We start from the raw sequence: 23,216 nt of genomic DNA, 5'->3' as shown, positions 1-23,216 counted from the left end.
CCTGTTACTTGATAGGATTCAGCTAATGACAAACCCTGGCAGGACAATAATGATGGAGAGGAAAAGGATTTGGCGTATTTATTACTTTGTGTGGTCGTCTCTGGCTGACTTTGTCACCTTATTCACTTTTACACTTCCTCCCAAGGAAGCCATTTCTGTAGGCTTTTCTCCTTGGGGATTCTTCCCTCAACCCGTCGGGAGTGGAGGTGGTAACAGCCCAGGATAGAGAACTCTCCCTTTAGGTTCCCATGCATTATACTCATCCCTTTCGAATAGTCTTTTTAGTAACTCCTTCAGATTATTCTAAAATGCTGGCATCTTGGCTGGTTTACACCTTTATGGAATAGTAAGAAAGCTGATATTCTCGTACTCTTGCTTCTTTTTCTATTCATCAGAATCTAAGCTAATCCACATCGTTAGCCTCACAAATGATATGAGAATTAAAATAAAAGCTTGTTCCTTGTCATGAATCCTCTGGATTTATATACTATTTTTTATCTCATACATTAACTTATATATGTATTTTAAAAAATCAAGATATAATTATTAATGTTATAAAATATTAATTTTTATTTAGTTTTACATGTTTACCATTTTTTCTTTAAATTCCTTTTTGTGACTCAAATATTTTATATTGGGTCACTTCCCTTTTTTCCTGAGGTATAGCCTTTGTAATTTTTTTGCAAGGTATCTAGTTTGAGGTTGATGAATATTTTCTTTCGTTACATTGATGATGTTATTTCACCTTATTCTTCCTGTTGCTACCAGTAAATTAGCTCTCAGTCTAAACACCCTTACTTTTAGGCTGTCTGTGTTTTTCTGTTTGGCTGTTTTATTATTTTCACTTTTTGTCTGTGTTTTTCACTGTCACTATGGTGTGATTGGATATGAATTTTTTTTATTTATCCTATTAGAAATGCATTGACCTTCTTGAATCTGCTTTGGTGATTTTCAACTTCTATTGAAATTTCTATCATTACTTTTAAAATTGTTTCTGCTTTATTTCTTCTTTTTTCCCTTTATACAACTGCAGTGGAATATAAATTGGACTTGGTCTTTATCTTTTAAACTCTGTTGTTTATATCCACATATTTGTGTTTCTGTGGTGACCTCTGGATTGCTGTTTAAAAAATTTTATACAAATTGGAATTTACTATTTCTGTCCTCAAGTATTCTGATCTTTAATCTCATTCATTGACTTTTTAATGTCTGTTTTAATTTTATTTTCTAGAACTCTATGTATTTACGATTCATATATATTTGGTAATTACCTTTTTGCTTTTTGTTCTTTTTTGTCATTTTATTATATTTTTGCCTTAAACTTGACATTAGTTCTTTCAATTGTATAAAGCACAGTTACACGGTATTCTATGTCTGACGATCCCAACACCTCACAGCTTTTGAAGCACCGATATTGCTGTTCTTCAAGGTGTTTTGTTTCCTTGTGCTTTTTTGACAGAATGCGCCTCAGTTCAATTCAGTTGCTCAGTCGAGTCTGACTCTTTGTGACCCCATGGACTGCAGCACACCAGGCTTCCCTGTCCATCACCAACTCCCAGGGCCTGCTCAAGCTCATGTCCATTGAGTTGGTGATGCCATCCAACCATCCTATCCTCTGTCATCCCCTTCTCATCCTGCCCTCGATCTTTCCCAGCTTTTCTAATGAGTCAGTTCTTCGCATCAGGTAGCCAAAGGATTGGAGCTCCAGCTCTAGCATCAGTCCTTCCAATGAATAGTCAGGACTGATTTCATTGAAGATGGACTGGTCTGATCTCCTTGTAGTCCAAGAGATTCTCAAGAGTCTTCTCCAACACCACAGTTCAAAAGCATCAATCCTTCGGCGCTCAGCTTTCTTTATGGTCCAACTCTCACATCCATACATGATTACTGGAAAAACCATAGCTTTGACTAGACAGACCTTTGTTGGCAAAGTAATGTCTCTGTTTTTTAATATGCTATCTATGTTGGTCGTGGCTTTTCTTCCAAGGAGCAAACGTCTTTTAATATCATGGCTGCAGTCACCATCTGCAGTGATTTTGGAGCTCAAGGATATAAAGTCTGTCACTGTTTCCATTGTTTCCCCATCTATTTGCCATGAAGTGATAGGACTAGATACCGTGATCTTAGTTTTTTGAATGTTGAGTTTTAAGCCAACTTTTTCACTCTCCTCTTTCACTTTTATCAGGAGGCTCTTTAGTTCCTCTTCACTTTTCTGCCATGAAAGTGGTGTCATCTGCATATCTGAGGTTATTAATATTTCTCCTTGCAATCTTGCTTCCAGCTTTTGCTTCATCCAGCCTGACATTTCACATGAGGTACTCTGCATATAAGTTAAATAAACAGGGGACAATGTACAGCCTTGATGTACTTCTTTCCCAATTTAGAACCAGTCTGGGGTTACATGTCTGGTTCTAACTGTTGCCCCTTGACATGCATACAGATATGTTATGAGGCAGGTAAGGTGATTTGGTATTCCTATTTTTTTCAAGTTTGCCACAGTTTGTCATGGTCCACACAGTCAAAGGCTCTGGCATAGTCAGTAAAGCAGAAGTGGATGCTTTTCTGGAACTCTCTTGCTTTCCTATGATGCAACAGATGTTGGCAATTTGATCTCTAGTTCCTCTGCCTTTTCTAAATCCAGCTTGAACATCTGGAATTTTTTGTTTCATGTACTGTTGAAGCCTGGCTTGGAGAATTTTGAGCATTACTTTGCTACTGTGTGAGATGAGTCCAATTGTGCAGTAGTTTGAACATTCTTTGGCATTGCATTTCTTTGGGATTGGAATGAAAACTGACCTTTTCCAGTCCCGTGGCCACTGCTGAGTTTTCCAAATTTGCTAGCATATTGGGTGCAGCACTTTCACAGCATCATCTTTTAGGATTTGATTCCAGCTCAACTGAAATTCTATCACCTCCACTGCCTTTGTTCATAGAGATGCTTCCTAAGGCCCACTTGACTTTGCATTCTAGGATATCTGGCTCCAGGTGACTGATCACACCATCATGGTTATCTGGGTCATGAAGATCTTTTTTGTATAGTTCTTCTGTGTATTCTTGCCACCTCTTCTTAATATATTCTGCCTCTGTTAGGTCTGTACCATTTCTGTCCTTTATTGAGCCCATCTTTGTATGAAATGTTCCCTTGGTATCTCTAATTTTCTTGAAGAGATCTCTAGTCTTTCCCATTCGATTGTTTTCCTCTAGTTCTTTGCATCAATCACTGAGGAAGGCTTTCTTATCTCCCCTTGCTAGTCTCTGGAAATCTGCATTCAGATGAGTATATCTTTCATTTTCTCCTTTTTCTTTCACTTCTCTTCTTTTCTCAGCTGTAAGGCCTTTGTAAGGTCTCCCCAGATAACCATTTTGCCTTTTTGCATTTCTTTTTCTTGGGCATGGTCTTGATCCCTGTCTCCTGTACAATGTCACAAACCTCCGTCCTTAGTTCTTCAGGCACTCTGTCTATCAAATCTAATCCCTTGAATCTATTTGTTATTTCTACTGTGTCATCGTGTGCTCCTATTTATTGAAAATTTTTTGTTGCAGTATTGAGAATTTATATAAGTTTTTTTTCCTCCAGTAATGATTTACATTTGTTCCTTCCAGCAGTCTGAGGCATTTCCAATCCATGGCCACTTTAAATCAGATTCTTTCTTTTTTAAAAAACTTTTCATTTATTTGGTGCACTGTGTCTTAGTTGTGTTATAAATTCCCTGATCTGGGATTGAACTCAGGTCCCCTACATTGGAAGCATGGAGTCGTAGCTATTGGACCACCAGGGAAATCCCTAAATCAAATTCTTAAGTTGAATTTTTTGTACTGGTTGGAAACTAAGGGAAGACACACTGTGGTTGCAAATTCCCCCCAGTGGATGCTATTTCAATCTCAGCACTAAGTTTTCCATTGGCCAGTTTTCTGAAAATATTCCATAGTAGACATTTGTGGTTGAGGATTATACCTAAATCAAAGGTGAAGAACTTTGAGTTCCCAGGAATATTGGGAAGTTTACTAGTAGCCTCTTTGCCTTGGATATTGCTTGGGCTTTTCTTCTGGCATCCATTTCCTCCAAGACTATGAACACTCAAGCTGAATTTCTCTTGGTCAACAAAATCTTTCCCTTCATTTGTAAGTAAGCTTCAGTGCATTGTTTTGTTCTCTGAGATACAGCTTCTACTTTCTTTTTAACCTCTTTATATTTCTTGGTGCTTTTTTCAGTTCATTAGTGTGCTTTCAAAGATTAGAAAAATATTTTATTCAGCATTTTTAGTTGTTTTTCAGTGACAGGAGCAGGCAAAGAATCTAATCCACCATTACTCCTGGAAACACTGTTTTAATTTTGTCGGGCCTTGGCAGTACTATATACATTTCAGTTATTCAAACATTTATGTGATTGGCATGATTAATATTTAATTTGTTTAGAACAATATTTAGAACCTATTACTAAGACAGACACATTTCTTTCTGGTTATTCCAGTTGTTATTTTATCATTGCTATGGGCAATGGAGTCTCCTGAAATGTGGTTTCACAAGGCAGTTTTCTATATTTGTCTTCAGTGATTCACTAACAGCTTGTTTGATTTTCATAACAGAAAATAATTCTCTCCATATGCCAAAAGACAACTCATTTAAATAAGCCTGGTTCATGGTTTATCAACTTGATTACATCAGTTCTTTGAAAATATAGGAGTTTATACTATGGTTTTAGAATAAATTGCCTTCTCTAGTGTCATTTATATTATACTAGAAAACAAATATGTAATTTGTAATGCTATGCCATCATACTAATAGAACAAGGAGGGATTTATCCCTCTATTTCATCAAAAAGTCAAATGCATAACAAATCAGTGTCAATGATGAAAGTATTTCTTGTGCATTGTCAGGATCAAAGTAAACTAAATGACTTTCTCAAGGCAAGGCTATTGTCACCCGTTATCAGAGTGAAGCAGAGACATGATGTAGGATGCAGAAAACTTTTGTTTTTGTACTTGTAATGTCTATTTAAGTTAGGTATCTTCATCATGTAATTCATATCAAAGGAGTGTGAAAGCCTTTCCAAAATCAGAACACAGAGTATATGTTGATAAACTGTCTTTCTTTTTTTTTTAGAAAAGTTGTATATTCTTACCTTTCCTAGTAACTTTATAGAGCCTGTGACAACAAAAGATGGTATCCTATTTGTTTTTTCCCACAAAGAATAAGAATAATATAAACTAAATATCAAATGTATGTACCTGGTTAGAAATAGACATGTAATATTACATCTCTTAGTCTGATATTGTTATAATTTTGAAAATAAAAAGTTCAGAAGTCTCTACCTAAGAGTCTTTGATGTTTGGATTACAGATAACTGATAAAGAAATATGAATCCATTTCTACAGTGATTCTTTTCTATACATATTCTTTTTTTAATATATATTTTATATTTTATTGAGCCTAATTCTTTCCACAAGTGGACAAAGAAAATGGTTGTGTAGTTATTTATTGCACGTAGCATAATCACCATGAGAACAGTTATTCAACTGAAAAACTTTATACATTAATATATTTAATTGAACTATAGTTGATTTAGAATATTATATTAGTTTCAGGTATAATGTAGTGTTTCAGTAGTTTTGGAGGTTATGCTCCATTACAAGTTACATAAGATTACAGCTATGCTTCCCTGTGCTATACAGTATATCCTTGTTGCTTATCTATTTTATACATAGATGTTTTATCCCATATGCATAACTTGTACCTCCTCCATCCCCTCACCCTTTAGTTGCCACAGTTTTCTGTATCTGTGACTCTGTTTCTATTTTGCACACACATACATTTATATTATTTTTTAGAATCTACATATAGGAGATATCATACAGTATTGATCTTTGTCTTACTTCACTAAGCATAATATTCTCTAGGTCTATCCACGTTGCTGCAAGTGGCAGTATTTCATCCTTTTTGTGGCTAATATTCCTTTGTGTGTGTGTGTATACACACACACACAGACACACACATATATCACATCTTTTCCATCTAACTGACTGTTGATGGGCACTTGGGTTGCTTCCCTGTGAATATTCATATTGTCAAAAAACAAACACCCAAGCAAAGCCAAACCAAAAGCTTAAAAAAGAATTAACTTAGATTCATTATAACTTTGAGTGCTTTGTCCTTAAAAAGTGAAAGAAGGCAGGGGCAAGAAGGTACAGCATTGGAGCTGGGTGCATGGAGAGTGAGGGCAGGTGGGCTGCCTGTAACATGTGAACTTGTGGGCCCACCTGGCCCCCTCTATCCTCACAGAGCCCCCTCCTCTACTTTAAAAAAAAAAAGGGAAAGGAAGTCCCACATTATTCAAATTCTGTACCAGCTCCAACTTTTTCATCTTACTGCTGTCTATGAGATAATTGTGAAATAATTAAACACATAGTATGTTTAAACTAGGATCTAATGCCTCTCACCCTTCCCTGACCCCAAGACTGTATCCATCATGTAAAACTAAACTTTCTTGAGATCACTGGAATGCCGTTTTGGTATCTAGAGAAATGCACACTAGGAAAATACAGGACAAGGACAATGGCATTTGAAGTATCTTTGGTTTTATATGAAATAATAATGTAATAATGATGATGGAAGGACAAGAAGACATGATTATATTTTATTTGACATGCTAGAATAGCACTGTTTCTTTTACTTTCCAAGTGGAATTTGTAGATTATGCACAATAAGGAATGTGTACAAAAAATACTATGTTATGGGTAATTTATTTCTGAGGAGTAAAGACAGAGTATCAAAAATGTCCCTGAGTTTTTTCTTCTCATTTTTTGTAGAGTGATAAAACTATTTCTTACTTTTCACAATGCAAAATATCCTGAATATAAGTAAATATAAAGCGTAGTTCTTATCCTCTGGCAAGTTATAATCTAACGGGGAGGAAGATAATATGTAATTTTTATTCATGGAGATATCCTTGCCTAAATGTGTCCAGGTTGCTTTTTTTGACCAGCCATGAGGATAAAAGTTTGTTACTGAGGATGTTGGATTAGAAAGTAAAGGAGGCTTGAGTCCTCAATGACATTAAATACAATATCTAAACTGAGAGTGGGCAAGCTTTTCCTATAAAGGTTTGCAGCTGCTCAACTCTTCTATTGCAGTGGAAAGTAGCTATAGACAATAGGTACATGAATGTCTAGGACTGTGCTCCTGTATAATGGGCAGTAGTTTACTGATCCCTGCTCTATACCCTCCTTGCACTGCCTACCACTATTTTTCATTTATCTGTTGAGATAAACCCTTTGGAGTTCAAGCCACCAGCATATTCATCTGAATCAGATTTAAGATAAAGAGTAATAAATAGCAGCTGAAACAACTGGACTACAAGGTGGAGAGCCCGCCTGGAAATGTTGTCTTGAAGATGGGATCTGAAGTCCATCTTGAAGAAAGTCACTTTTGGTTCATGAGAAAAGAATAGCATTCCAGGGAAATAAATAAACAGAAAGTGCAGCATGTGCACTGAGGACTTTTTTGACTAGGGTGAGGACCTCAAGTAAGAAAGAAATAAAAAAAAAAATTGGAATTCTATTCTGTGGTTTTACTGTTATAGGCATTGAAAGCCAGGCTAAGAAATACAAAATTTTCCACTCTTTAATTACAACTCACTGTCTTTGTCTCTCCTTTGGCCCCTGTTCTTCCCCCTCCTCTTTCTCAGCTCTATTTCTTGATCAGTGGGTCAGCCTTGGATAAACAATAGGTAAGGTGATCTAATGATGTCATCAGTGAAGAGTTTACATAGAAGTTGCTGCACAGTTATTCTCCTTGCTGCTTCTTCCAGGGGTTTGAAAGGCACTTTTCCATCTATCTTTTGCCATATGCACAAATACTGTAAGATTGTGTATTTACTTTCAAGAGATTTCTAGGTGTGAAAGATAGTGCAGAGCAAGGCACAATGTGAGATAATTTAGAAAAATCCAAAGGCCCTCTTCCTGTAGCCTCTGTATACCTCTCTGCCTATTCAATTCCAACTACTTTAAAATCTCATTTTATGTTTACTTTTCACTTCTTTCCAAAATTTGCATAAGCTATGGAAATTGTTATATATCAAGAACTAAGAATGATACTTGTATTTTTTCTTTTTTGGGGTTGACGTGGTTGGGTTTAATTCTTGATGTTAGGGTGATAATGCAAGGATGTATTTAAACTTTATCCCTTAATAAAAGCCCATAAACAGAATTCTCGACCTTTTCCTTCTCTTTTAATTGCTGAATTTTCTTAACTTTTAGTAACACACACAAAGTCAATCATATCTGCTTAAATAACTTTAAGTTGACCAGTCTTATTAGAGCATCATTTTTCTAATATTAATGTACAGTATTTAATTGCTTGAAATAGTAGCTACACAGAGAAAAACCATGAAAAAGTTTGGATCAAGACAGGACAGAAGTGGAACTATGAGTTCCCTCCTTCCATTTTTTTTTTCCTTTTTGGCCAGATTTATTTTAAATAATTGCACTTGAGCCCTTTCAGAGTTGTTTCACATGAAAGTAAATATGGAAGGAGACCCACCTGGATCTTCTTTATTCCTCAGATCAAGCCCTATGTATGAAGAAAAGAATAGTGACCTCAAAGTAATAAGTGCTGCAGAGACAGTTTTTGCCTGACTTGTGATGAAGACTGCAGTGGGCACTCAATAAATGCTTGCTGAGTGGTTAGTCCCCAGGATATTGCTATCCTTAAATCATTTCTTTGAGGAGTGGATGTATCACAAAGTGATAGGAGTTAGTGTATCCATGTGTCTGCCACATGTTCACTGGGTTGATCTGTGAAACTCCATCACACCTATTCTACAGTTTTACAGATGAACACATCTGGGGTTAGGTTCTTAAGTACAAAGAGATACCTACTGAACCAAAGCTGCCTTTGCTTTAAAATCTCCTGAATGTACAGACTTCATTTGACATTTCTGTCTTTTGGCAGGAGAGTCCTGCTTCCTGAATAATATTAAATAGTGCACTGTAATAAATGTGGGCTTGGTAGGTGAGTGGCATCCTTGTGTGTGCTCTCTCCAAGCCTGGGAAGATGAAACTGACGATTTATGGGAGAATAATATGGTGCCCAGTCCCTGTACAGAAATTAAGTATATGGCTTTTTAGTGAGTATTTCAGGAGGCTGTCATGCTTAAGAATTTTGAGAAATGATGATCAGATAAAGGACTCTAAGAGGTGTTAAATAATGATTTAGATAGGAGTATAGGAACTAAGAGGGGAAAATCTTGAATGATCCACTCTAAAGACTATAAGTTGAAGGAGAAATTAGATTCTAAAGGTTATGATTATATTTTATATGCCGTACAAAAACTCCCACTAAATCTACTTAAAAATTCTAGCTGGGAAGAATGGAGTAGCACAATTATTAGAAAAATCATGGAGAACAAATGTAGCAGTTTCATTTAGTACTAAATAGGAATACAGATAGGAATTTGTACTGAGTTAAATAGCATTTGTCTTTTGGAGAAAACCAAAAATGTTGAAAGCAGTGCTAATTGTAGTTTGCAGAAGGACACTTTTCTCCTCAGAAGAATAGAAAGCTGAAAACAAAAAGAAACATAAAGAAACCACAAACCATGATTTTGCCAACATGAAAATCTGATACTCTCATATGGATGACATGAGCATATGTTTATATACAAAGAACACAGTATATTCAGTATTCTCTAAAATACCTAAGTGTATGGGTAATTCAATGTTACTGTGATTTTAAAAACAGTATGCAAGAAAAATGAATCTCTAACCATATAATAATCTTGGTCAAATGATATTGCCTTATATCATACAATTCTGAAATACAATGAAATTTGAATCGTAAATCAGTCTTATTGATATGTTAAAAATTATACTTAATTGAATGATTTTATTCTCTTAAGGAAAATGACTTCTTTCATTTTAGTGGAATGAGGAGGATTCTATTTTCATAATAAATTATTAGTATTATTATATGTTACCTTTATTATATAAATATATAATATAATTTAAAAGTATTGTAAATTAAGCTATCAATTTATAACCATATCATTATGAAATAATTATTATATTTTTTAATAATAATAAGCAATAATAATGCTTAAATGGATGGCTATTATCATCTTTACTCAGTATCTTGCCTAGTCTTCTTGCTTCCATGATGTTTTTTATTATAGACACTTTTTAGTCACTTACATTTTGCCTTCCAACCTAGATTTTGCCTTTCCAACCTAGATTGAAGGTATGACCCGTGATTTATTGTTTTTGCCACCTTCACATTGTAGTAAGAAAATACCTGTTTTAAAACATGATTTTTATTTTCAGGTAGCTTCTTTTATCATAACTGAAGTGTTACAATGGAAAATTTATTTACTGCTCAATTGGCTTCTCATTAACTAACAAATTTGGAGTTAAGATACTAAGTCTTTCTGGCAATGAAATAATCACCTTCCCCTTCACTTCCTTTACATTTTCCAGTTATTCTATTTCCTTTGACTTCATTTTTTACTCTTCATGCCAGTTCATCCATGGGTCTTGGAAGGCAGTACAATGACTGGCTTTAAATTCACCTTTGTTTAGTGTCCGTTCGTAGCTCTAACCATTGTCTCCTAGGGCCTAAGAGTGAAGTTTGTTAATCTCTCCTTACCTAGACACTGCCTACAAATCATGTTTACAAATTTTACAGAACAAATATACACATATATAAATTTGAACAATTTAGATTTTCATAACTAATATAAAAACTATCAGTTCAGCTGCTCAGTCATGTCCAACTCTTTGCAACCCCGTGGACTGCAGCACACCAGGCCTCCCTGTCCATCATCAACTCCCAGAGCTTACTCAAACTCATATCCATCGAGTCAGTGATGCCATCCAACCATCTCATCCTCTGTCGTCCCCTTCTCCTCCTGCCTTCAATCTTTCCCAGCATCAGGGTCTTTTCCAAGAAGTCAGTTCTTCTCATCAGGGGGCCAAAGTATTGGAGTTTCAGCCTCAGCATCAGTCCTTCCAATGAATATTCAGGACTGATTTTCATTAGGATGGACTAGTTGGATCTCCTTGCAGTCCAAGGGACTCTCAAGAGCCTTCTCCAATACCACAGTTGAAAAGCATCAATTCTTCGGTGCTCAGCTTTCTTTATAGTCCAACTCTCACATCCATACATGACTACTGGATAACCATAGCTTTGACCAGAAGGACCTTTGTCAGCAAAATAATGTCTCTGCTTTTTAATATGCTGTCTAGGTTGGTCATAGCTTTTCTTTCAAGGAGCAAGCATCTTTTGATTTCATGGCTGCAGTTACCCGCTGCAGTGATTTCGGAGCCCCCAGCATTAAAGTCTTTCACTGTTTCCGTTGTTTCCCCATCTATTTGCCCTGAAGTGATGGGACAGGATGCCATGATCTTAGTTTTTTTGAATGTTGAGTTTTAAGCCAACTTTTTCACTCTCCTCTTTCACTTTCATCAAGAGGATCTTTAGTTCTTTGGTTTCTGCCATAAGGGTGGTGTCATCTGCATATCTGAGGTTATTGATATTTCTCCCAGCAATCTTGATTCCAGTTTGTGCTTCATCCAGCCCATCATTTCACAGGATGTACTCTGCATATAAGTTAAATAAGTAGGGTGACAGTGTACAGCCTTGATGTACTCCTTTCCTGATTTGGAACCAATCTGTTGTTCCTTGTCCAGTTCTAACTTGCTTCTTGACCTACATACAGATTTCTCAGAAGGCAGGTCAGGTGGTCTGGTATTCCCATCTCTTTAAAAATTTTCCACAGTTTATTGTGATCTATACAGTCAAAGGCTTTGGCATAATCAAAGAAGCAGAAGTAGATATTTTTCTGATATTCTGTTGCTTTTTTGATGATCCTTAAAAATACTATAAGGTAGAAAAACAAAATTACAGGGTAGGACAAATCAGGCATGTTACATAGGATCAAAGAAGACAGTGTTTTTACAGCCTTCCTTTTTTTCCTCTCATTTCTTTGAATTTTGTAATAATGAGAAATTATATAATTCTTCATCCTTTTTGACACTGGAACTTTTTTTTTCTTATGAAATGACCTTTAGAAACTGTACTATTCTCTAGAAGAGTAAGTTTACAGACAATTTAGGAGGAAATGATTAAAGGTAGTATCAGGAAATAATTGTTATTGCACAATTAATGATACTTAGGTAGGAGCTCATTTTCCATAAAATAAAAACTTTTTATCAAGAAGGAAATATTTGGCCATTTTACATGCATGAGAAAATGTACGTTTTTGAGCTACTTATACATTTCTCTCTCGCAAAATATCTTGGAGGACTTTGACAGTAAATGCCAGAGTTATTGAAAGTTTTTGACTTTTACCTTGTTGTTATCTAGATCCTTCAACTAAATATTGCTTAAAAATAGAGTTCTTTAAGTTTTTAAAAAACTATTTCAAAAGTTTAAAAAATTACAACTTTAATCTTGCATTAATTCAAGACAGCTGTATAAAATTTATTCAATCTTCTTGAAAGTATTCATTATAATTCTGTGATTACTCAATTAAAATATCTAAGGAATACACTTTTTTCATTAATTATATAACACCAAAAGATAGTTTAATTTTTGTTCTTTGATCAATGTTGCAACTATTTGTTTAATCCAGGGATTAATCTAAACAATATTATTTTGCAGGATTTATCTACATGATTGAGTGAGTGATATAAAGTAAGGTATCTTATTTTGTTTTATCTTTTGCAGTTACTTTGTCCTTTTAAAAATACAGTTAGATGTTAACATGCATATTTACTTCTCTCTCCTCTTTTTGGCAAGGCCATTTATTGCAGACTTTTGTTTGCATCCCCTTGCAATATTCACCTTGAAGTTGGCATCCCTGAAGTGATGGTGTTAGGAAGTGAGGCCTTTGGAAAAGTAATTATTAGGTTTAGATATGGCATGAGAGTAGGGCCCCATGATGGGATTAGTTTCCTTACAAGAAGATAAATTGATACCCCAACCTTCTTTTCCCCACCATGTGAAGATACAGCAGGAAAACAGGCTTCTGTAAGCCTTGATGGGAGTTCTCATAGATATCAATGTTGCAGACACCTTGATCTTGAACTTCCCAGGCTCAAAAGATATAAGGAATAAGCATCACTTGTTTAAGCCACACAATATATGGCAGCCCAAGCTGACTAAGACATAATTTTACATAATTACATAATTTTGTAATTATAAACTGAAGTTAGCAAGTGTGACTCCTCCAGCTCTGTCCTTTCTTAAGATTGTTTTGGCTCTTTGGGGTCTTTTGTATTTCCACACAGGTTTTTAAATTATTCGTTTTACTTCTGTGAAAAATGTCATTGGTATTTTGATATACATTGCATTCATCTGTAGGTTTCCTTGGCAGTATGGTCATTTTAACAATATTGCTTCTTCCAATACAAGAACACAGTATATCTTTCTATCTGTTTGTGTCATCTTCAATTTCTTCCATCAGTGTCTTGTAGTTTTCAGGGTCTGGGTATTTTCCCTCCTTAGAAGGTTTATTCCTAGGTATTTTATTCTTTTTGATGAGATGGCAAATATGATTGTTTCCTTGACTTCTCTGATACTTTGTTATTAGCGTATAGAAGGTGAAAGTCTTCAGTTGAGACTGACTCTTTGCAACCCCATGGTCTATCAGTTCAGTTCAGTTATTCAGTCGTGTCCGACTCTTTCAGACCCCATGGACTTCAGCATGCCAGGCATCCCTGTCCATCACCAACTCCCAGAGTTTACCCAAATGCATGTCCCTTGAGTCGGTGATGCCATCCAACCATCTCATCCTTTGTCCTCCTGTCTCCTCCTGCCTTCAATCTTTACCAGCATCAGGGTCTTTTCCAAGAAGTCAGTTCGTCGCATCAGGGGGCCAAAGTATTGGAGCTTTAGCTTCAGCATCAGTCCTTCCAATGAATATTCAGGACTGATTTCCTTTAGGATGGACTGATTAGATCTCCTTGCAGTCCAAGGGACTCTCAAGAGTCTTGTCCCACACCACAATTCAAAGGCATCAATTCTTTGGTGCTCAGCTTTCTTTATAGTCCAACTCTGACATCCACACATGACTACTGGAAAAACCATAACCTTGACTAGACAGACCTTTGTCAGCAAAGTAATGTCTCTGCTTCTTAATATGTTTAGGTTGGTCATAACTTTTCTTCTAGGAGCAAGTATCTTTTAATTTCATGGCTTAAGTCACCATCTGCAGTGATTTTGGAGCCCCCCAAAATAAAGTCTGTCACTGTTTTCACTGTTTCCCCATCTATTTGCCATGATGGGACCACATGTCATGATCTTAGTTTTCTGAGTGTTGAGTTTTAAGCCAACTTTTTCAGTCACCTCTTTCACTTTCATCAAGGGGCTCTTTAGTTCTTCTTCGCTTTCTGCCCTAAGGGTGATGTCACCTGCATATCTGAGGTTATTGATATTTCTCCACTATACAGTCCATGAAATTCTCCAGGCCAGAATACTGGAGTGTGTAGCCTCTCCTTTCTCCAGGGGATCTTCCCAACACAGGATCAAATCCATTAGTGTATAGAAATGCAACCTATTTCTAGATATTAATTTTGTATCCTGCAACTTTACTGAATACATTGATGAGTTCTGGTAGTTTTCTGGTAGCATCTTTAGGGTTTTCTATGTATAGTAGCATATCATCTGCAAACAGTGGCAGTTTTGCTTCTTCCCTTCCAATGTGGATTCCTCTTATTTCTTTTTCTTCCCTGATTGCTGTGGCTAGCACTTCCAAAAATATGTTGATTTAAAGTGGCAAATAAGATTGTTGGATGACATTATCAACTCAATGAACATGAGTTTGAGCAAACTCCGGGAGATAGTGAAGAACAGGGAAACCTGGTGTGCTGCAATCCATGGGCTCACAAAGAGTCAGACATGACTGAGTGACTGAACAGCAAAAAAAGTGGCAAAAGTGGGCATCCTTGTCTTGTTCCTGATCTTAAACAAATGCTTTTGGCTTTTCACCATTGAGTATAATGTAAGCTATGAGTCTGTCATTTATGGCCTTTATTATGTTGAGGTATTTTTCCTCTATGCCTGCTTTTTGGAGAATGTTTTTATTAAAAAATCATAAATAGATGTTGAATTTTATTGAAAGCTTTTTCTGCATCTATTGAGATGATCATATGACTTTTATTCTTCAGTTTGTTAATATGGTATATTGCATTGATTGATTTGTGGATACTAAAAAGTTGTTGAATCCCGGGATAAATCCTACTTGATGATTGTATTGTTGAATTTGGTTTGCTAATATTTTGTTGATAATTTTTGCCTCTACTGAAGGTCTGTCTGAGGAATTGGCATTTTAGGTGGAACTGGATGGTAAAAGAATGGGATGATAGATAGCGAATAATGTTCTAGAGAGAGGGGAACTAGTGAATCAGGAAAGAGAATGAATATAGATATAAAAGATGTATAGGGATAGAAATAAAGCCAGTGTGGTTGAAGTATAGTGAACAATTTAGGGTGATAAAATGTGGTAACAAAAAGAAAATAGGGTTTAAATTATGCAAAATTTTGTAGGCTATGAGAAGGAGTTTATATTTTTATAATTGTGGAGTGTCATAAGTGGGGAGAGGGGTTGTTCATTCACTAAGTTGTGTCCGATGACAGGACGTCATTTAAATTTTGAAAGATCATTCTGGTTTCTATGGAAGGGGAACAAGAATAGAAGCAAGATGACAAAGTAGAAGGCTCTTACGGCATTCCTGGTAAAGGATGATGGTGGCTTGGCTCAAGATTCTACCAGGAGCAATAATTAGTTGTTGTCCAGTTCAGGATACATCCTTGGAGCAGTGGCTGATCAATTAGAATTGGTGTGTTAGGGAAGGAAAGAAACCAGGGACAAGTTAATTCTGAGATTTAATGTGTTTTTCAGTCAAGATGTTCACTTGATACAGCTAGATATAACAGACTGGAGGTCTTTGAGTTAGCGGGAAAAATAATAACTTAGCTGAAATGATTACAGAGAGGGGAACTTTGATGAGCTGTTTTTTTTTCTCTGAAGAATTGAGAGTTGACAAGATATCTTTTTGGCTTTTAGAAAGTCTTTCCAAAATATATGTCTTCTGACAGTCTTAGACCTTCACAGTGCAATATAGTATGTATTCAATGCACATAACATGTCCAATGAATGCTTCATGATTAAGTGGTTAATTAGTGGTTTATCATTCTGATACTCTTTACATTTCAGCTTTGATTGTGACATCTCTTTGGGTAAAGAGCTTACCTGGGCAATTTCTTCATCTATAAAATGAGTGTAACAGTATATTTCTTGCAGGGTTATCATTAATAAGGACCAGACACATAGTAGGTATCAATGTGTAGTGACTACTTAATATTATTGTACATTGAATTCGGGTCAATGTGAGTCTAACAGTAAGGCAGTCTGCGAAATTGTTTCTCTGAACTGTAAGGGCTCCAATTGAAACTGCCTCAGTAAAAGTATCATTTCAGGAAACAATGCTCGATAGTCTAACAGTGAAGAAAATGGCTTCTGAATAGCCTGTGGTTTATTTGATCTTTGACTTGTATCGAATATCTGTATTGTTGGCTTCAAGAAACTATGCTAACATGTTTGATATGTATTTTTATTAGTTATGGTTTTCCAAAGAAATAGAACTAATAACATATGTATTTGTGTCTGTATTTTATAATTGACCTTAAGTCTAGATAATCCAAGGAACATAGCATGAATTTTCATGGTTCTAGTGTTTCATAACTCAGAAACCTTGTTATATTTTATCCATATATAAGAGAGGGTCAGTTAGTTTTGTCTAGATGATATATAAATAATAGGCAAAATAATTTTAAATTAATGAAAAAGAGATAAGGCAATTAAAAAGGGCAAGTAGAATTGAGAAATACATGTTGAAGATAATATAACATACCACTATTTTTGTAGAACAAACTTATGGTTCCCAGTGGGGAAGGATGGGAGAAAGGATAGTTAGGGAGTTTGGGATAAACAGGTCCACACCTCTGTATTTAAAATAGATAACAAACAAGTGAGAAGCCAATTCCTAGGCAGGTTGATAAGAAGTCCAGGATCCCAGAAGAGGAGAAAGGGGTCTGGGGCTCTTGAAGAGGAGATAAGGGTCTGGAATTCTCAAGGAGGAGGAAAGGACAAATTTGTCTTTCTACATTCCTTAGTAAGGATTATATAACAGCAATGTATCCTGCTTGAGGACAGTTTCTCTTTCTTGAAAACCTGACTAATTCTGTTATCTTAAAATGTATATTATGGGAAAAGAAAGAAAGTGAAGTTGTTCAGTCATGTACAACTCTTTGTGACCCCATGATCTGTAGCCTACCTGGCTCCTCTGTCCATGGGATTTTCCAGGCTAGAATACTGGAGTAGGTTGCCATTTCCTTCTCCAGGAGATCTTCCCAACCCAGGGATTGAACCTGGGTCTCCCACATTGTAGGAACATGCTTTACTGTCTGAGTCACCAGGGAAGTCCATATTATGGAATTGGGTCTAGTAAGATCTATTGTTAGTTCTAATCCTGTCATCTTAAAATGTAAATTGTGGGTGTGGGTCTAGCAAGATCTTTACAACCTTGAGACATTCTTTTGATTAATTGTAATAACCAATTAAAAAAGTATATAGCTCCCTTGCTTAAACTAGCAAGGGGGCACTGCCCAGCCCCCTTCTGATGTCTATGTCAGAAGCTTTCTCTGTCCCTTTTTAGACTTTAATAGAACTCTGCTGCACAAAAGCTCTTGAGTGCTGGTCCCTGGTCTTGAAGCTAAATCTTCTTTGGAGATCAGGAATCCGACATCATTCACTGTAAGTTATCACAAGGACCTATTGTATAGCTCAGGGAATTCTGCTCAATCTTATGTGGCAGCCTGGATGGGAGAGGAGTTTTCAAGAGAATGGATATATCTATATGTATGGCTGAGTCCTTTTGCTGTCCGCCTGAAGGTATCACAACATTATTAATCAACTATACTCCAATATAAAATTAAAAGCTAAAAAAAAAAAAAAAAACCCAGTAGTCTGGGCTGTTCCAGAGACTTTGTATGTTGCAACTGATTTACAAAGTGTGAAACTTGCAAAAGGTCTGGAAAGGTGATGATTGAGGTGACCTACTAGGGAGCTGTACCTTTTTTTTTGGAATACATATTAAGTACAGATTGCTTGACAGTTTCCTGTTCACAGATGCAGAGGAGAAACTTAGATTAAGCAGCTTGTCTGAGGAAACCCAGCTTAGGAAGAGTAGAGGTACTGATCGGAGGCCACACTCTTTCTGTATTATCATACTTAGAACACTGTCTTGTTAATCCTCTTTTTCAGTTCTTTTCCAAATGGTCAGTAGCTCACTCTCTTAAAAGTTAAATCCTTGGAATAAGGAGAAACAAAGTTCCCACCATAACATAAATAACAATAGATTCTACTGCCAATAACACAGTATCTTTAATTCACATCTTTCTGACTCAGGAAACACACAATGCACTCAGATTCTCTCACTCTTTTCTTCTTTCCATCTAAATACTGTAATTTTCATTATTTCCAAAGTAATATTACCATGTTTCTGCTGAACGAAGTTTAAAGTATTAACTTTGCTGGATTTAGAATATATGTTTTCTGCTTTATACTTTCTCCTATTGCCACAAAGATGAGAAGGATATTAACTGAAAGGAGATAACACTGGTGTCCACTGCATGTAGCTTACACATTCTGGGCTCCCACAGTGATATTTGGCCTGAACATTTTGGTAACTAAATCCCAATGTTTATACAAATAACATGCAGTAACTTTATTCTCAAGACTCTTTTATATGTATTTCTCCCTCTCTCTCTTAGTCACTTAGCTGTGCCTGACTCTTTGTGACCCTATGGACTGTAGCCTGGCAGGCTACTCCGTCTATGGGATTTCCCAGGCAAGAATATTGGAATGGGTTGCCATTTCCTTTGCCATGTTTTTCAAAATTCTTCCACAGCTTTTCAGGCTTATACCTTAAGGTCTGCAGTATTATATTCTAGAGGCTGGATAGCCAACTTCTTTTAATTTCTTTTTAAATCTTTGAAAATTGCAAGTTTGTTTTAGTAGATATCTTCCATGATGAGATAGAGGGAGTGTTAGACTGTGAAACAAAAGGTCAGATTCTAGTTCGTTTCTAACACTTTTTTTTTTTTTTTTTTTTGCTTTGTGACTCTCCCAGCTCAGCATACCCTGGGAAGCAAGATTCAAATTAGGTAGAGCTATAAAGTTGCTCGTTTGGATGCTTTTGGTCATTGTAAGTGCATGAAGTCAGAGGAAATAAAGAAAAGAGGAAGGTATAATCTAGGTAGAGGAAATATACGGTGCACAGGGCCTATTGAAAAGGGAGTACCCTTTGGAGTATCAAGGAATTTAAAGAAGGCCAGTATGACTGGAGCACCATAAGTGAAGAGATGGGCGAGAGTTGACAATGGGAAGTAGGCAGGGGTCAGATCATATTGCACTTTGTATGTCATGGGAGAGAGTTTGGATTTTATTTTATGTGAAAAGGAAAGGTTTATACATGGCAATGATCTGACCTGTTTCATGTTTTCAAGTGGCTCTTCTTTAGTTAGATAGAGTATGGGTTGTAGAGGGGTCAAGTGTAAACCTAAGGAATGAATGGGAGGTTACTGCAGGTGAGAGATGCTGGTGGCTGGAATTAGAGTGGTGGGCATGGAGGGGGAGAGTAGTAGGAGATTTGGGGCTGAGGTTTGAAGCATTGCTGATAGGATGTGGTGAAGGATTGAGTGTGGTTTTTATGTAAAAAAGAAAAAATATCTAGTAACTAAAGAGGTGAACACACTAATTTTGAGATGCAGATTTAGTTAGAATACTGTTGAAAAACATCTAAAAATAACACTGGCTGAAATAAAATAGGCTATTTCTTTGCAACAATCTGAAAATAAGTAGTTCAGGACTGAGGTGATAGGGAATGATGGGAACTTAGGGGCCTATTATTGTTTTCTTCTGTTATCTTTAACATTGGGCTTCCCTGCTGGTGCACGCAATGCAGGAGATGTGGGTTCAATCCTTGGGTTGGGAAGAACCCCTGGGGGAGAAAATGGCTACCCACTCCAGTATTGTTGCCTGGAAAACTCCCATGGACAGAGGAGCCTGGGTGGCGACAGTCCATGTGGTCGCAAAGAGTCGAACTGACTGAGCATGCGTGCACACATATCTTCAACATTAAATTTTTTCCCTCTGGTTTATGGTAACTGCTTTGGATCCCTCTATCACTTTCCAAGCAGTGCAAAGGAAGAAAGGGAAGAAAGAGGGTGCATTTATTTTCTACTTAAGAAAAGAAAACTCTCCAACTCGAGGGAATTTCCTGGTGGTCCTGAGGTTATGACTTGGTGCTTTCACTGCCAATGCCCTGATTCAATCCCTGGTCAGGTGCCTAAAATCCTGAAAGCTGTAAGGTACATTCCCTCCCACCCCTCGATAAAGAGTACAACTCTAAAGTTACATATCAATTCCACTCTTATCCCACTGTTCAAAATTTTATGATCTCACATACCTGCAAGCAGGGCTTGGGGTTAGGAAACTGTGTCTTCAACTGAGTGGCCCCCATCACTCATAATTATGACACCTATATCAATGTGACATAACTAGGACTAAGAACTGAGAGCATCTGTGTCAACATGACTTAGCTGTTTGTTTCAGCCCAGAAGAGATAAGACTGTAAATCAATAAATAACTTCACTATTTGCTTCAAGAAATTCTTATAAATCAATTTGCCTGAGACAACAGTCTGCTGCTCATCTGTTCAAACAGGTTGCTTATCAAAGTATTTCAGTACTTACTAAGACCCTTCCTTCCCTTACTATCTCCGCCAATCCTGAACAGCCCTGTCTTGAACTTTGATCCCAATCACTTCCCTTCTTTGAAGAGCTTGCTTTAAATCAGTTGAGGCCAGAATCCAAACTCTATAAATATCTCAGTTCTAAAATCCCCCTTCTGATACCTTAAAACTTTGTCAAGATGGTATTTCTTTCTCCCTTACTGAAGTGAGTTTAAATAATCTTAGCTTTTACTTTATTAAAGCTAGTTATTTTGGAAATTTCAGCTAACTTAAAGTTTACCAAGATCCAGCTAAGATGCCTCTCAAGGCCACAGCATAAGACCTGGGAACCTCCCCTGATCAGAATGGTAGGTCAAGTCTTGAGTTGGACCAATTATTTTTCATTGAGCCACAAATGATAAGTTTATGTTGGGTTGGCCAGAAAGTTCATTCAAGTCTTTCATACAATCTTATGGAAAAACCCTAATGAACTTTTGGCCAACTCAGTTGAGAATTCTTTGGTTAATAATTGTATTGATGAACTCTCATCTGTGGTTGAAAGTTGCCTTGTTGCTAATTAAACCGCTGTTTTGCTTGTCCCTGTCTACTTCTGTTTCTGTATGTTTTGAATTTACTACAGTGAATGTGTAGAAAGAGAATAGGTATAGATTTGATCATCTATGAAAACAAGTTCAGAAAGTCTTGCTGGATATCCCGGTACACTTTTTACCCTGGGTCATCTTATCTAGGCATCAGGAGATGCTCCTCAGTCTTGTTTTTGTATCCCCTACAACTATTTGGTTTAGTCCCATCTCCATACAGGCTGGAGTTTTGTCAGATTCTCTATCAGGGTGATTAGTCAATTGGTTACTTTCTGGAGATATGAAGTTGCACACTCAGTGCTCTTACTAATCACAACAGTATTCTATAGACTGTCTTAGTCTAAATCTAAAGTGTGTTCCTCACCTGGGTCACACCCCTTACATGTATTTATTCTGTAACTTTATACCATGTGACTATTGTACCAAATGCCACAATCTCACAAGTGTCATTTAGAATAATAAGAGCCACTTTTGTAGATCTTAACATGAACAAAATTCATGTGAGAAGTGTTATACTATGAAAAGGTAGTAAAATTCCAAACATTCAATGGCCTTTAATTTTTTGATTAGTATGCAGAAACTTTCAAAATAAATTTAGATTCTAAAATATCTTTCTTAGAAGAGTGTTTGGCAAAGGCAAATGAAAAGTATGGAAAATCTAAGGAGATTTCTTTTAATCTTCCCAAATCAAGAGCTGAAGCTAGTGAGATAAACATTATTATCATCTTAAGTTGGCAGAGGAGGAAGCAGGCTTAAGGAGCAGATAACTTGTCCAGTGACTGCCAGTGTGGTATGCATAATAATGACCTCTTTTCACTCCAAAGATGTCCATGTCCTAACCTCTAGAATCTGTGGATATGTTACCTTACATGTCTAGAGGAACTTTGCAGATGTGGGTAAGGATTTTGAGATGGTGATATTAATATAGATTATCTAGGTGGCCTCAATTTAATCAAAGGAGTCCTTGTAAGTGAAGCAGGGAGGTAGGAAGGTCAAAGTCAGAGAGAGGTTTAAAGATGCTACACTGCTGGCTTCGAGGATGGAGGCGAGGGGCATGAGCCAAGGAATGTGGGTGGCTTTGAGAAGCTGAAAAAAGGCAGGGGAACAGATTCTTCCCTGGAGCATCCAGAAAATATGCAGCTCTTGAAAACATTCAAGCATGCCCAGTGGAACACATTTTGGGGTCTGACCTCAAGAAATGTGGATAAAAATTTGTATTGTTTCAATTAGTGGTGATTTCTTACAGAGAAAGTGAAAGTTGCTCAGTCATGTCTGAATCTTTGTGACTCCATGGACTATTCAGTCCATGGAATTCTCCAGGCCAGTATACTGAAGTGGGTAACTGTTCCCTTCTCCTGGGGATCTTCCCAACCCAGGGATCGAACCCAGGTCTCCCACATTGCAGGCAGATTCTTTATGAGCTGAGCCACCAGGGAAACCCAAGAATACTGGAGTGGGTAGCCTATCCCTTCTCCAGTGGATCTTCCCAACCCAGGAATTGAACTGGGATCTGCTGCATTGCAGGCAGATTCTTTACCAGCTGAGCTACTTACAGTAGCAGTAGATAAATAACACAGCTTGTAAATGTTGAATCAGGTATTGATCTGGTTTATCACTGAAACACATATTTTCAATCAGCCCCCATAGCTCCCCCCAAATGAAAAGCACCAAACAAGCAAACCTCACAAACCCAAATGGGGCTGAAAACAAAAAGAAAGCCAAGGCAGAGGAACCAAAAGTAAAATCCAGTTTAAAAATATGTGTGTTTGTGTTGTGTGTGTGTGACTGTGATGGTAGTGATGGAGCTGTTTTATTGTTTAAGGCC

Source organism: Giraffa tippelskirchi, chromosome 12, assembly GCF_054371585.1.
Source record: "Giraffa tippelskirchi isolate mGirTip1 chromosome 12, T2T-mGirTip1v1.2.pri, whole genome shotgun sequence".
NCBI classification, from domain to species: domain Eukaryota; kingdom Metazoa; phylum Chordata; class Mammalia; order Artiodactyla; family Giraffidae; genus Giraffa; species Giraffa tippelskirchi.
This window is presented reverse-complemented; position numbering follows the sequence as displayed.